This window comes from Megascapheus bottae, chromosome 5 (genome assembly GCF_031878675.1).
Source record: "Megascapheus bottae isolate mThoBot1 chromosome 5, mThoBot2.hap1, whole genome shotgun sequence".
NCBI classification, from domain to species: domain Eukaryota; kingdom Metazoa; phylum Chordata; class Mammalia; order Rodentia; family Geomyidae; genus Megascapheus; species Megascapheus bottae.
Window position 1 is genome coordinate 74247381 of NC_143513.1, and position 15719 is coordinate 74263099.

The 15719-nt window shown below is 45.1% G+C and overlaps 1 protein-coding gene across 3 annotated transcripts in view; it reads right to left on the reverse strand.

Annotated features, from left to right (window-relative positions):
* Dgki (diacylglycerol kinase iota) overlaps nt 1-3226 on the reverse strand; it is a 402899-nt gene extending 399673 nt beyond the window's left edge. For all 3 annotated transcript variants that reach the window (XM_090333372.1, XM_090333371.1, XM_090333370.1), the window contains exon 1: nt 3123-3226. The gene's annotated coding sequence lies outside the window, so the exon portion shown is untranslated. The remainder of the gene's footprint in view (nt 1-3122) is intronic.
* Nucleotides 3227-15719: the final 12493 nt, after the last annotated feature.

Here is a 15719-nt window from a genome sequence, read left to right on the forward strand (position 1 = left end):
ATATATATCTGTTACAGAACCGTAATTTGCAAAGAAAAAAGAAGTAGTAATTTTAAGAGAAAAGTACCAGCTCACTTACACTGCCTTCCAAAACCTTTAGCTTTACAATCTACAAAGCTATTTGCTCTAAGGGTGCAGATTCAGAAATAAAAGAAAAATTCTCCGGGGGGGGGGAATGGTCCCTCTTACCCCTCCCTCAAAAAAAGCCAACAAAGAAAAAATAATGAGGGGAAATCTAGGGGTATATAAAGGAGTTTATTTTACTTAACAAAGTCAAAGTCAAGCAAAATGAATAATCTGCCTCCAGAAATGGTTATTTAAAGGCATTTTTTAAAGGGCTCTGGTTCCTAAAAAGACAGGAGTCACTGCGTATACCCACCCACTCTTCATTTATTTTTAAACTCTAGCTTATATGTTACTTAGCAACAGGAGGAGCAGATGAGACCCCCCTACACACACACACACACACACAACTTTCAAAGCCCCTCTTCTTTCACATCAAGTTCCATCCTGCAAATATCCCCATTCTTGCAAAGATATGTTCTCCTACCTTCACTTTTCCACCTCAAATAGTCCCCTTCAAACAAGCAACCAAAACCTCGCTCTCCTGAACTTTTCTGTGTAGATTCTGTCTCTTGATACCCTCCTGACTTCCCAGCCATCCCTGTCCTTGGCTTCCTCCTTCTCACAGTGAAGGGCCACTCACCTAGGCGCCCACACCCAACTCCAGCCCACGCAGCTGCTCTTTTCTTTCAAAAGTCTCCTGGGAAAACAGCCATCAGTCCCAACTACAACCCCCTGAGCCATTTCCCACAGAAATGGCTCCCAGGACAAGGAGGAAGGCTAAACAGTATGACTGCAAAAGAAAATTATGAATAGTGGTCAAAATACAGAGGTTATCTAGGATCCATCCACCTGTTTCCTTCTGGTTTTACAACTGCAAAGCCTTGTGGGACTGGGTTGGGTTTATGAATTCAAGGATCAATTGTTTGGCCTTCAGAGAAAACTAGATTAGCAACCCTTGGTTATTAGTGTATTGAAGCTTCACCTGAGGAGTTTTGATGAAAAAGAAACTCATACCCACAGGTAGTGTGGTGCTGTAAGTCGGGGCCCAGCAGGCACCATCACCAGCCACAAGAGGGGATATGGCTCCCGTTGCCCCCTAATTTGAAGACAGTAAAGCTTTATCTACAAAGGAAATGAAATCCAAATAGGAGGATTGACTTCTCAGGATTCTTAAGACAGATGCAACCTTACCCTGTTCCCTTCTCGTTGCTCCTTTCTGTGTCTGTGTTGGTATGTGTTTACACTTCCACGTGCCTGTGGCTCAAGAGCAACCCAGCAAGATGCAGACGCACACTGGATAGATTTCCATAAGACAGACTCAGAGAACGGCCGCTGCCAAGAGGCAATACAAGTGATTTCCCTTGCAAACTCTGGCTTAGTAGCCCTACCCAAGGAGGAATGTGATGAATACCTAGGACTCCTGAGTGTCTCTGGACCCTGAAGCCCTTGGAGCACAGCAGACCTATAATGTGCTTCCTCCCGTCACAGGCTCCTCAATTAGGCTGGATGTAGACCCTATTCCCTGGAGAGTCCGACAGGCCATCTAACTAGGAAGTAGAACTGCCTGTGTCCTAGTATACCTCCCTAGAGCTACCCCGGGCTACTATTTTTAGAAACTGAAAATATAAAAAGAAAAAAAATCCATTTGGATCTGATCTGTACGAGTAACTAAGAGAACAACTCAGATGGGAGACTCCCTCAGCGCACACGGAAAATGCAAGCTGGGGTGGCAGCAGCAGCAGCCACGGGCTCTCGGAGAGGACCATGAAGCATCATCCAAACCCATCTTTCATTCCACTCCTCAGCACATGCCCCCATGACGCCAGACCTGCAACTCAGCCCAGGCGATGCCTGCGGGGACCCCAGTGATTCACACCCGCCCCCATAAATAAAGCAACCCCCACAAACCCACACACCTCTGTCATCTGCTTTTGCTTACATAATAGCACATGGTGTGGCAGGCTTAGTACTTTAGATGGCTTTCTGGAAGAGACTGTGAACCCCACAGGAGCAGGGTTATAAGACTGCTGTTTCTGACCCCTTTTATAAAAATAAAATAAAAAATAGTCCGAATCCCAGCAAGTGCAAAGCTGTCCTTATCATCCTGACTTTTAAAACCATCAGGCACTCAGAAAAGTCCCTGAATCTCTTTTTCTTGGCGAGTGGGAAGCCTGAGAACGACTAAGTCCTCATGTCCTGTCATGTTTGGATCCTGACACAACTGGGGGTTCTTTCCTTTCTCAATCCTAATTGGGCAGCCATTTAGCCTCGCGTGACCTTGTCTCGTGAATGCCTACATCCCTAGGTGCGAGCAGGGTCCATTTTCACCCTCTCCCCCCACCCAGTTTGTCCACAGTGAGCTCCTCAGGCTCTTTCTTTTGGGGACAGCCAGAAGGGAGGGACAGCTCCTGTCCGGGGTAACCCCCACTCTCCCCTGGCTCACTACAGAGGGACACTAACGTCCTACCCCTCCTCGGTGGGAGATCTGAACACATATCCAACTTCCATAAGCATTTCTCTTCAGTGTGGGGACATTCTACCCTGCCTGTCCGCGAGATCTCGGCTTTCAAGTTAGTGCCTGAGGTCCACCCGGTGCCGTCGGGGAGGAGAGGGGGAGTGGCTGAAATGGCACTGACTTGAGGGCAACTTTGACGACTTTGCCTCAGAAAATCAGGCACCTTCTGGATCTATGTCCTCCACACGCCCCACCTGCGCGCCCGCACGCGCGCGCGCGCACACACACACACACACACACACACACACACGCACACACTCACTCATTTATTTTCTGACCTTAGGGGATTCTCTCCCTTCATAAATACAGCCTCCGCTGGGACGTTACAGGGGAAATCCAGGCGCACGGAGCTTCCCTCCAGCCCAGGACGATGGGGAAGAAAAGAGAACAACACAGAAGAAGAAGGAGAGGTGTGGGTGAGGAGATGAAGAGAGGGACCCCAACTCCGAGGAAGCGCGTGTTGGAAGGCAGAGCGGGGCTCCCCACCCCGCCCCGGGGCCGCACCTGCCCGGCGTCGCCCGGCTCCCCTCCCGGCGCCTACCTGTAAGAGACCTGCTTCCGGAAAGTTAAGTTCCGCAGCTTCTCCTCCAGCGCCTCGTCTTTGTCCCTCTGGCCCGCAGCCCCGGGATCTTCCAGGGCAGCGGCGCCCGCGGCTTCGGCGCCCCTCGGGTCCACGCCGCCCTCGGCGCCCAGGCAGCAGCTCCCGGCGCCGCTTCCACTGCTGCTGCTGCTGCCGCCGCCCGTCGCCCCCTTCTCCTCTCCCGCCGAGGAGCTGGGGTTCATGGCGACCGCTCCGGCGGCCGCAGGGGGAGCCGAGGCGGCGCCGCTGCAGAGGCCGGGGCCGGAGGACGGCGCTGGCGGCCGCGGTGGCTGCGAGAGCGCGGGCAGGTCCGCGCGCCGCTGGCAGGGGCAGCAAATGGCAGCCCCTTCCCGCAGCATCCATCCGCGGCTGCACCGCACCGGAGCATTGTGGGAAACTCCGTGCCTCCACTCCCCCTCCCCGACCAATCAGAGGCCAGTTCTCCCCGCCTCCCCGCCCTCCCCTCCTCCGCCCTGCCAGCCGGCGCCCTCCAGCCCCCTCTGGCCTTTTCCTAAACCGGGCTGATCCGGAGCGCTGTCTCCCCAGAGGCGGGGGACTGCGGGGAGGGGAGGGGACCGGAGGCGACGCCGGGCTGCCGCCGCCGTCGGGACACCAACCCGGCCATTGAGAGAGGGCAAGCGTCCGGGGAAAGTCGCGGGGAAGCGCGCCCCGCCCTGGGGAACGCGCGTCCCTGGTGGGACCGGCCCGGCCAGGGGCTCTGTGTGTGCGCGCGCGCGCGGCGGCGCCCACCTGGCTCCCGGTCAGTCCCGGGCTGCCCGATGCTCAGGGTGGCATTTTCTCCATCCCAGTACCCGGCCATCCTAGAGCCGGCGCCAGGCAGAAGCCGGCCGGATCGGGGACCCCTTTGGGGGAGGTGACAGAGCCGGGTGTGTGAGAACGCCCCGAGGGAATTGGTCGGCAATGTGAATTAAGGAGAGGGCAGCGGGGCGGGGGAGTGCCAAGTTGAAGCTCCTGTCTCTTGCCTGAGGCGAGGCCGGTGCCCCTCGTCCCCGAACGCCCTCCCCGCGTCCCCTGGGCTTCCCAAAGGCATCACACGCGCTGGCTAAACCGCTGTTCATTTGATTGTACCGGATCATGGGGGTTCCGAGAAGAAAGACTACGACTGCCCAGGAGGCAGAGGTGAGGACCAGAGCGCCACGTGCTTGCTGAGCTTTGGGTCCACCAAGAGGAGCAGAAGTGACAGGAAGTCCAAGGAAGGGGTGGAGGCCTTTGAACCACGCTGGGCGCCCCTCGCCAGGGTTGAAACCAGCCCCAGCCCAGCGGGAGCCTGCAGCCTCCATGGAATCCTTGCCCACACCTATTGTTTCTATGATTATTGAAAACGGCGAGATCTGAACCGTGCATTACAACGTGTTTAAGACAGATCATTTTCTAAATTAGAGGTTTCCACTCAAGAAATCGCTGCTGTCACCAGACAAGAGAAAGATCTATACTCACAAGTAAGTAGGTGTTCAATACCCAAGTTTATCCCTAGGTGTGTGTGTATATATACATATATATATATATATGTATACACACACATATATATATATATATGATAGCGAGGGGGGAAATCAGCAGCTGCAGAGCTATCCAACGAATTCGTCTGAACAAGTGATTTGACTGATTCCTTTTCCTTCCTTTTCTCAGGACTAAAGATGTCTCAGACTTCTGCTCCACCTCCATATTGGAAACAACATTCTCTCCACCTGTCCTTTGTAAGTCAAAGGTAAATAGAATTTCCAGAGAGGAGTGAGGGAAGCTAGTAAAAATAAAAACAGCTAGCAGCTATTAAACCATGTTATATGACAAGTGTGCTAAGCATTTCACACACCCACCTCTTTACATCTTCACAGCACCTCTCTGAATGTAACTTTCTTCCTGTGCAACTTGAAATTGGCAAAGCCAAGAATCACACTTGGCTGTTTTGGTGGTGGTAAGACTTTACACTGTCCCAGTGCCGTTCACCCCATTTTCAGAAGGGACCCTGAACAGGAAGACCTGCAAAAATCTACTGTATCCCTAAGATCAAAGAACCAAACTGAGTAGCTGCACCTCAGTCGTCAAACCCTCTCCAAACCATTGCCTAGATTTCTGTCAAGTTACTGTTTTACAGTAAAATTTTCCTCTGACACCAGGTGTAGGTGGCTCATGCCTGTACTCCCAGTCACTCAAGAAGCTGAAATCTGAGGATGATGGTTCAGCAGGGAAGTCCATGAAACTCTGTCTCTAATTAAGCTCACACACACCCACAAAGCGAGAAGTGGAGCTGTGGCTCAAGTGGTAGACTGCTCGCCTTGAGCCAGAAAGCTCAAGGACAGCACCCAATCCCTGAGTTCAAGTCCCAAGACTGGGATCGCTCTCTTTCTGTTTCTCTCCCCCCCTCCCCCTGCTTAAAAAGTATTTGCCATGTGAGTCAAGTTCAAGCAACACTTTAACTGATATTTCAGGCTTTATCACTAGACATTCCGTTCACCCTGCCACCCAGAGCTGTCTTGTGTGCAAATCCCTCTTGCTTTCTACACTCTCCATTCTCATCTCTGTACAAGTAGATCTGCTGTCTCTTCTTCCTTGTTCAGGGAGGACTTAAAAATCTCTTCTATCAAAAATGGTTGCTTGACATAAGTACACTGTCATTTTAAAAGTAGCCACCACCCTAGGAGAAGCTATTTTTAGCCACCTCCCTTGTTTTCCTAATATGTGCATGATCAGCCAGGTGTCCTGGCTCTGCTCACTCGCTTGGATAAACTCTTAATCATTTTGAAACTAGCCAATCATACACAATTGTGAACTTAAATTGTGACCAATCAGAAGAAGGAGTAGTAATGGTTAAAACCTGAATGGACTTCCTGCCCTCTTACTTGGCTTTCTGCCATTAACACACCCTTCTGCAGAACTAAAATCTTTGCTTTACCAACTTCCTCTCTAACTAGTGTCCTTATTTCTATGCAGTCCCCTGATCTCCAGAGATATTTCCGATCTGTCTTCCATCCCATGTTCACCAAGGTGGCTGCTAAACATCTCTATTGGTTTCAGCTTACCACTCGAGCTGGACTTGACGAGCCCCTCTCGCCCATGGTGGTGTACATCCACAAGCTACCCACTCTGCCCCCTTGCCTTGCCCCTCACCAGGCACAGCTGTGACTGCCACTTGTCCACTCCCTCCCACTCATGTGAAGAGGCAATATCACATCCCCAGTAAAACTACACAGGAGACCCAGATGTGTTTGGCAAAGGCCACTGAGAAAAGACATGAGTTTGATTTGAATATGTAAAAAAAAATAGGCTCAAACTTACCCATTTAAAATTTAGGAAACTAAAATTTTTAACTATAAAATTCCAGAATAAACAGTTGGATAATAGGGTGTAGGAAAACCATACCATTGATGTAGTTTTAATTGATACAATGTCTCTGATGGGAAATTTGGCAATAACTATCAATATTTGAAATGCATGACCTAATTAACCTAATGATTTGATTTCTAGAAATGTGGCCCCTGATATCCAATAAATAAATAAAGACTGAAAACAACCTAAATTACTAAATAAGATAATAAGTCCTATTTTAATGTTACTAACTATTTAAACAATGAAGTTCTCTGGAGCCATTAAAAATAAAAATCATTATAATAAATATTATTATAAAACAATCTCAAAAATATAATGTTAACTATAAAAGACATATAGGAAGCCCCATAAGGTAATTCATACCTGCAATCTGATTGACTCAAGAGGCAGAAGTAGGAGAACCTTGAATTTGAGGCAAGTTGGAATACTTAGTGAGACCCTAAAAACCAAAAATACAAACTAAAAAGCTGGAAATGTGGTTCAAGTAATAGAGCATGCTTGTCTACTATATGCAAGGCTCTGGATTCAACCACAAGTATTGCAAAAAAGATGAACAAAAATAAATAGATGTCAAATAGTGTGCTCTAATTTCTCATGGAAGACTAAGGATTATATATATGCATATACAATCCATCCATATATATCTCTATGTGTATGTACATGGAGAGAGAAAGATAATAAGAAAACAGTGAATTCAATCAGAGCTGAGCTGGCATCTTAAGAGTTTATCTGATTAAATCAGTGCAAACCAACAAGAGACAGAAGGTCTCCCAGGCTCACAGGGAAGCCAGCTGGACCTAACAGGGCAAGTATTTACACATTTCAAGAATACATTAACGAGTTGCTAAACAAAGAAAATTAGTGTTTTAAACCTTATCTTGGTATACCTTAACTGTAGGCACAGAGACATCTGAGAAGCACAGAAAATTTCAGCAAAAAATAAAGTCTGCTATAGGGTGGCCTTCTGAGAAGTCACTTAAAATACCAGGCATCATTTTAAACCACATCTGCTCCTATGACTCTTACTAAGAAAATATGCAATGAATGAGTCACTCTGTTTTGCAGTTACTTTGACACTGAGAGGTGACAATCTTGGAAATGGGCATTTTGTGCATATGTGTATGTCCTGGGGCTTCAACTCAAGGCATTGTGCAGAGGAGGGGAGGAGAAGGGAGGGAAAGGGAGACTCCACTGTCCTCTGCTATCCATACAGCTTGGCCACAGAAACTCTCAAACCTCAAATTGCCTGTACCCCTAGTGGCTCACTAATTAGTCTTCCTCTAGACCAATATTTATAAAGAAGAACCTAACACATGTTTATTAGGTAGTTAGGTACTAATAGTTTAACAAACACTTACATCTTCCCAACGTTAGTAATAGTTCGAGAAAGAAAAGCACATTGTATTTCCTTTTCAGGTCATTCGATTACTCACTGGTGGGATACTGAAGAGTGTAGCTCAAGTCCTCAGAACTTAGAGTCCTGCTGGACACAACTGCCACCTCCGGACTCCACTGCCATGTTGATTTCCATATGGCATTCAGAGCCACCCAAAGCATAACCACCCCATATCCCAGCTTTGTGAACATAATGAAGCCAATTAAAAGAATGTAGCATGATCTAGTATTAAAACTCAACTATTAAAACTCAGCTATGTGGCATGTACTACTATGGTGTCTAACAGATACTGAGCCTCATTCTGCTTCCTTCAAAAATTAAATATAAGCTAGTGCTGGTGGCTCACACCTGTAATCCTAGCTACTCACAAGGCTGAGATCTCAGGATTGCAGTTCAAAGCCCATCCAGGAAAGAAAGTTCATGAGAGACTTATTTCCAATTAGCCACCAGAGAACCAGAAGTGTTGCTGTGACAGAACAGCTCAGGAACTGTGCCCAGGCTCCGAGTTCAAGTCCCATGACTGACAAAAAAATAGTAATAATCAAACAGAATAAAATATAGCTTGCCATGTCCTTGAGAATGACCTGTGTAGCTCTGTGCACAGTTCAGGAACTGTGGCTCAACTCCACATATTTGCATAGTGTTTGGTTTTGCCTGAATTTCCTGACACACAGATGGCAAAGCTTACAAACCAAGGCTTTGTGGGAATTGTGTTCCCCAAACTCAAGAACCACATTGGAAGTATAAATGTATCATCCAATAGGGGCAAGAGGGATTCACACGAGGATGTTGCGTTAAACCCACAGTTGAAGCTTTCTGGGCTGAGACCATTGCCAACTGAAGCACGAGCCACAGTGGGAGCCTGTGGAATTCAAGTGGAGAAAAAGCTTTACAGGTTCTGCTGGTAGAGATTTCTTCCCATGAGCTATCTCTAAGCAAGACTTAACTGAAAACGGGAATATTATATTTCCAGGAGGAAAGGAGTCTTTTCAATCACTTCCCAGATCGTGTGTGTGTGTGTGTGTGTGTGTGTGTGTGTGTGTGTGTGCCAGAACTGGGGGACCTAGGCACTGTCCCTTAGCTATTTTGCTCAAGGCTGACACTCTACTACTTGAGCCACAGATCTACTTGTGGCTTTTTGCTGGTCAGTTACAGATAAGAATCTCAGACATTTTTCCCACCAGGGCTGGCTTTGAACTGTGATCCTCAGATCTCAGCCTCCTGGGTAGATAGAATCCCAAGTGTGAGCCACCAGTGCCTGCCTTTTCCTCCCAGATCTTTTAAGTCATGAATAAGTACAACTACAGAGGAGTTTCTACTTTCTGAGTCGCCATCATTTTCAATAGTTTCTGTCATAAAATTCTTCCCTTTTCTCATCATTATTCCTTACTCCAACAGCTGGTACACACACAAGTAATCTTAGCTTCAACATTTCTATACATTAGAAGCTGATTTGCAGATCAAATCGAAGGCATGCACATTTATTTCCATTAAATTTCCTCCCGTTGTGCTCTGACTCTCATGATCCCAAAAGTCTTTGGGTCTGGCATCCATCAGTCATCACATGCACTGTCCATTTCAGCTGCTTACACAGGGTATGCCTGACGCGACATTTTCCCAGCGATGTCCTTGAGCCACTTCCTCACCAAAACAATGCACAGTGGAGCCCAAGAAACTTCGATCCCAGCATAATACGCATTGTTTTCCCTTGGTGTCTACTCACTATACTGCTGGAAAAAGAAAAAAGGAGAAAGACAGACAATCCTTTCCTATTCCCACACCCCCAATAATCTGCTAACCAGCAACTAAAGTGTATAGTTATTAAAACTTAGATTTGAAAATTGAACTGGGTTTTCATAAATGCACATTTTCCTATTTGTGTATGAAGTTCCCTCAAGGGACTATGTCCAATATTAGATTCCTTTGGCATAACCCTAAATTACCAGACAAAACACCCAGTGAAAAACAATGAGCCTTATCTCATGTGGCTTTTTAATAAGCCCATGCTAATTTCCTGATCACATATTGACAGTCATTTCTGCTAGTGTTATGGCTTCAAAGTAGGATACAGTCCTATAGTTTTTCTGAGTTTGCCATAGAGTTGCAACCAGTGAAACCAGTGTTTTTCATTCTGATGTCGTGAAAGCCGCCACACTATGACTTTTTTCATTAAAAGCTATTCACATCCTAGAGTCTCATCACCCTAGAGTCTAAGTAATGTAGAAGATAAAAGGCTCTGCACCTCAAACTCCCTAAAGTGAAGTGTGATTGTGTGGACTGTTTGTGAATAATGAGCTCAGAGCTTGAGTAATCGGAAGAGGCTTCTGAAGAAGGGTGTGATCAGTATGGAAAGATAACACACCACAGAGCTCTTCATTCTTCTTCCTCTTCCTGCTTAGAAAGACTGCTCAACACCCACAGGTTAACATCACCCTCTGAAGCCTGAAGAAGAAAACCAGTGAAGGATGGAAAAGTCTGAGGATGAAATGGGCCTTAGTCCTTGTTAACCTCTATCAGTAGACTTGGTATTCTTTTTTTTCTTTTTTGCCAGTCCTTGCTTGAGCTCAGGGCCTGAGCACTGTCCTTGGACTTTCTCAAGGCTAGAGATCTACCACCTGAGCCTCAGCACCACTTCCAGCTTTTTTCTATGTATGTGGTACCGAGGAATCGAACCTGGGTCTTCCTGAATGCTAGGCAAGCACTCTACCACTAGGTCCTAGACTTGGTATTCTATGAGGAAATTAAATTCAAATCTGAATAAGTTCCTATTGATTGGCCTTAATTTTTTTTTTAAACCAGTCTGGGGCTTGATTCATCCTAAGCAAGCACTCTGCCATTAAGCCACATTCCCACCCCTGAACTCTGGGTCTGGGCACTGTCCCTGAGCTCTTCAGCTCAAGACTAGTGCTCTACCATTTTGAGCCACAGCACCACTTCTGGTTTTCTGGTTAATTGCAGATAAGAGTCTCATGGACTTCCATGTCTGGGCTGTCTTTGAACCATGATCCCAGATCTCCACCTCCTGAGTAGCTGGGATTACAGGTGTTAGCCATAGTGGCCGGCTTGGACTTTTAACATTTGCTTTCAACCCAAAACATTTCTGTTACACAGTACAAATAAATTCAGAGACCTCTTGACTCTATTGATTTAAATATTCATAATATTGTATATGAAATGGCATGTTTGAACTATATGTCCACAAATTCAGATATACTCCAAGTATAAATATAAAACAGGAAACATTACTCTTTAACCAAATCATTCCACTTCTAGAAATGCAGCCTAAGGAAAAAGAATCCTAAGTAAAGAAATTTTTCAATAAAGGGAGAAAAAAATCTGTTATAGAATTGTTTTTTGTTGTTGAGTTTTTTTGTTGTTGTTTGTCTGCTGGTCTTGGAGCTTTAATTCAGTGTCTAGATACTGTCCCTGAGCTTTTTTTATTCAAAGCTAGCATTCTACCACTTGAGTCAAGTACACCACTTCCAGTTTTGTGGGGGTGGTTTATTGGAATTAAGAGTCTTATGTACTTTCCTTTCTGGTCTGGCTTTGAGGCTCGATCCTCAATCTCAACAGTCATGAGCTACCAGCATTTGACTAGAATTGATTTTGTTTTTGTTTTTGTTTTGTTTTTGTTTTTTGGTTTGTTGTGGGGCTTGAACTCAAGGCCTGGACGCTGTCCCTGAAATCTCTTGTTCAACGCTACTACTGTTTGGCTTTCAGCTACTACTTGCAGTTTTCTGGTGGTTAATTGGAGATGAGTCATACCAACTTTCCTGCCTCTGAATCGCAGTCCTCAGATCTCAGCATCCTGAGTAGCTAGGATTACAGGCATGAGCCACTAGCTGCCAGCTAGAATATTTTTAATGGTGAAAAAAGACAAATGATCCAACATGTTAAAATATGAAAATAGGTGTTACAAATCCATAAAAAACAATACATGAGATGTGCTAAGTTAAAATGCTAGAATATAAAATTAGGTGATATCATAATTTTTAAAACTATGCAAAATGTGAATAAATAAGGACCAAAAGGGAACACAAAAACAGAAAAAAGGCTTGACTTACAGTCCATTTTCTTTTGGCCAGTCCTGGGCTTGAACTCAGGGCCTAAGCACTGTCCTTGGACTTTCTCAAGGCTAGAACTCTACCACCTGAGCCACAACACCACTTCTGGCTTTTTTCTATGTATGTGGTACCGAGGAATCGAACACTGGTCTTTGTGCATGCCAGGCAAGCACTCTACCACTAGGCCAAACTCCCGGCCCTTACAGTCCATTTTATCAAAATCATTAAAATGTTATCACAATTGTGAAACATTTTAAATGATTAATATCATTTTTATAAATACCACATTTATTTCAAAAACTATCTTCTTTTTTGTGCCTCTACCAGTAACAGAGGTAATGTAAACAAAACAGTATATTTAATTTAAAAAATAATATAAAACAATTTAAATCCAGTATAGGTGGAGATTTTTTTCTTTTCTTTTTTGGGGGTAGGGAGAGCAATCCTAGGGCTTGAACTCAGGGCCTGGGTGCCAGTTTTGTGGGGGTTTTTTGTTGTTTTTTTTTTTCCTCAAGGCTAGTGCTTTACCATTCCAGCCACAGTGCCATAGCGCCACTTCTGGCTTTTTTGGTAGTTGGTTGGAGATGAGAGTTTCTCAGACTTCGGAACTCTTGTACTCTTCTGCTAGGAAAACCCTAGACACATATTCCTTATTACAAATGAGGAAGACCATGGAGCTTATCTCCTTTGGGTCTGGCTTACTTCACCTAATATGATTTTTTTCCCAAGTCTTTCCATTTCCTTATGAATGGGGCCATGTCATTCTTTCTGATAGCAGCACAGAATTCCATTGTGTATAAATACCACATCTTCTCGATTCATTCATCCACTGAGGGGCATCTGGGTTAGTTCCATATCTTAGCTATGGTAAATAATGCTGGAGTGAACATGGTTTAGTATGTCCTTGTTTCTAAACATTTGGGTAAATGCCCAAGAGTGGGATTGCTGGGTCATAGGGGAGCTCCATGTTTAGTCTTTTGACGAACTGCCATACTGCTTTCCATAGTGGTTGAATAAGTTTATACTCGCACCAACAACATAGTAGTGATCCCTTCTGGCCACATCCCCGCCAGCATCTGTTGTTACTAATTTCTTAGTAATGGCCATTCCTGCCCTGACTAGCCAGCCTGCTGGGATTTCAGGCATGAGCACCAACATCTGACCACAAATATTTTTACACGACCCCAGAAACATAGGCAACAACCTAACATCATAGACATACTGTACTGTATTAAAATTTAAAACTTCTGTGCAGCAGAGCACACAGGGTAAAAAGGGAAAGCAGAAGAATAGGAGAAAACATGTGCAAAGCACATACTTGGTAAAAGTTAAAAACCCACAATAAATAAAGAACAAATTAATAACAAGAAATAATACAATTAAAACATTCAAGAAGTAATTAAGTGGGTATTTCTCCAAAGACAATATATATTTAACAGCCACAAGCATATGAAAAGGTGTCCAATATCACTAATGGTTAGAGAAACACATAGCAAGATCCTAATGACTAAATACCTCATATCCATGTGGATAGCTACTATCAAAAGTAAAACAAAACCAGAAAATAACAAGTACTAAAAATGAAGAGGAAAATCAGAATGCTTGCATATCATCCCTGAGAATGGAAATGGCCCAGACCCAAGAAAAATCATGAGGCAGCTCCTCAAATTAGAAACTCAATTACTAGATGACCCAGCAACTCCTCTAGTGCATACACAGCAAGAGAAGTGAAGGAAGTTGAGAAGTGTCTTCTATGCTTGCATTCCGTAAAATAACTCTAGGCCTCATGCCTTACCAGTGTTTTGTTTGGAGAAGCATATACTTCTATTCACTGTGGGCCTCTGGGCTGGATTTCAAAGAAGTTTATAAAATCGCCCTTCCAAAAGTATCTCAGTTAGATATTGACAAAATCCATATTCACACCAGTACTACACAATACAGAAAAATGGAAACTTCCCAAGTATCTATCAGTGCGGGAATGGTTAAGCATGGGGTGGTGATATGTCCATACACTGGAATATTACTCAGTCTTCAAAAGGGAGGGATTCTGACATGTATGAAACAAGGGGCTCTTGATGACATTATGCCAAGTGGAAGAATTCTGTCTCTAGGGACAAACACTGTATGATTCTGCTGGCAGCTGAAAATAGACACCAGGGACTGTTAGGAGTGGGAAATAGGGCGCTGTCGTTGAATGGGCTTGTCCTGGGGCTTGAATTCAGAGCCTGGGCACTACCCCTGAGCTTTTCTGCTCAAGGCAGTTCTAGCTTCTTTGGCACTAACTGGAGATGAGTCTCATGGACTTTCCTGCCAAAGCTGGCTTTGAACCACAATGCTCATATCTCTACTTCCTGAGTAGTTAGGCTTTCAGGCATGAGCCATCTCCTGCATCTGGATAATGTTATATATTTTAAACACCAAAATATTTTTTAAAACCCCTTACATTGCAAAGTCTTTAAAACAAAGATTAAACAAACTATGTTCTGGGAAATCATGTCAGTGAATTCAGCCTAATTCATGGCTGACACTGGGAATTATTAAACCCATCTCTGACCTTTAGGTCTCAGACCCTGAGCAGGGAAAGTCAGTCCTCCTCAGAAGACAAGCCCGGATGAGTCAGAGCCAGGCATGAGCAGAGCAAAGCAGGACGAAACCCTCATCTCTTGCTGTGCGTCTCTGGTGTCAGTCCCTGCACAACTATGTGATTGGAGGCTGCTCATCCCTCTTCATTAATCAAAGATAATGTGGAATTACAGAGTGTAATGATTTGCCAAAGAGTTCCCCATTTTTTCTGCCCCTGAGATGATACTGATTGGAGAGAAAACCTTGGCTGTGGAGAAAGGCCCACGCTGTCAGGACTAGAGTTTGCCTGCTGCAAAAACAATTCCCAGAACACTGAATTTGTCATTGCTCTTTGCAGTCCCTCTGGTGAGCCCAGTGCAACTCCCATCTGAATCAATCCACCTACAGGAAGACTCTCCCTCTCCCTCTCCCTCTCCCTCTCCCTCTCCCTCTCCCTCTCCCTCTCCCTCTCCCTCTCCCTCTCCCTCCCTCCCTCCCTCCCTCCCTCCCTCCCTCCCTCCCTCCCTCCCTCCCTCCCTCCCTCCCTCCTCTCTCTCTCTCTCTCTCTCTCTCTCTCTCTCTCTCTCTCTCTCTCTCTCTCTCTCTCTCTCTCTCTCTCTCTGTGTCTCCCTCTCCCTCCGCTCTCATAGCCTTATGACAAAGCAGTTTATGAATACAATGTATCTGGATCACACCCTTTTCATCCTTCCCTGTTCTTTCCAACCCCAACCCTCCCCTCAATTTTCTTAATTTTGTAGGCTATACATTGAATTTTATGACTTCATCTCTTCATTCATCCACACCCCTTCCCTGAACTCATTCCCTTTCAAATCTGGTCTTTAAGTGGAATGTGGTCATTTAACCATCCTAGCCCAACATGGCTTTTGCTGCCTGAGAGACTTGAAACCAGACCCTGCTCCATTTGTCTGAACTTCTATTTGATACATAGCTTATGCTCCAGTTTCTCCAGTCCTAAACTGAATTCGCTGAAAGGAGAAAGGGATTCCTACATAATTACACAGGATTTTTTTCATCCTTTCACATACTTCCTGGAGTTTATTTCAATAAATATTATTTTTGTATGATCAGAGATATATAGACATTGCACCTTTGTGTTCCTCCCTTAAGAGTATCTTCTGGGGTCAGCCATATTTTAAGTCAGTATGTTTATATTAGTTACACAATGAT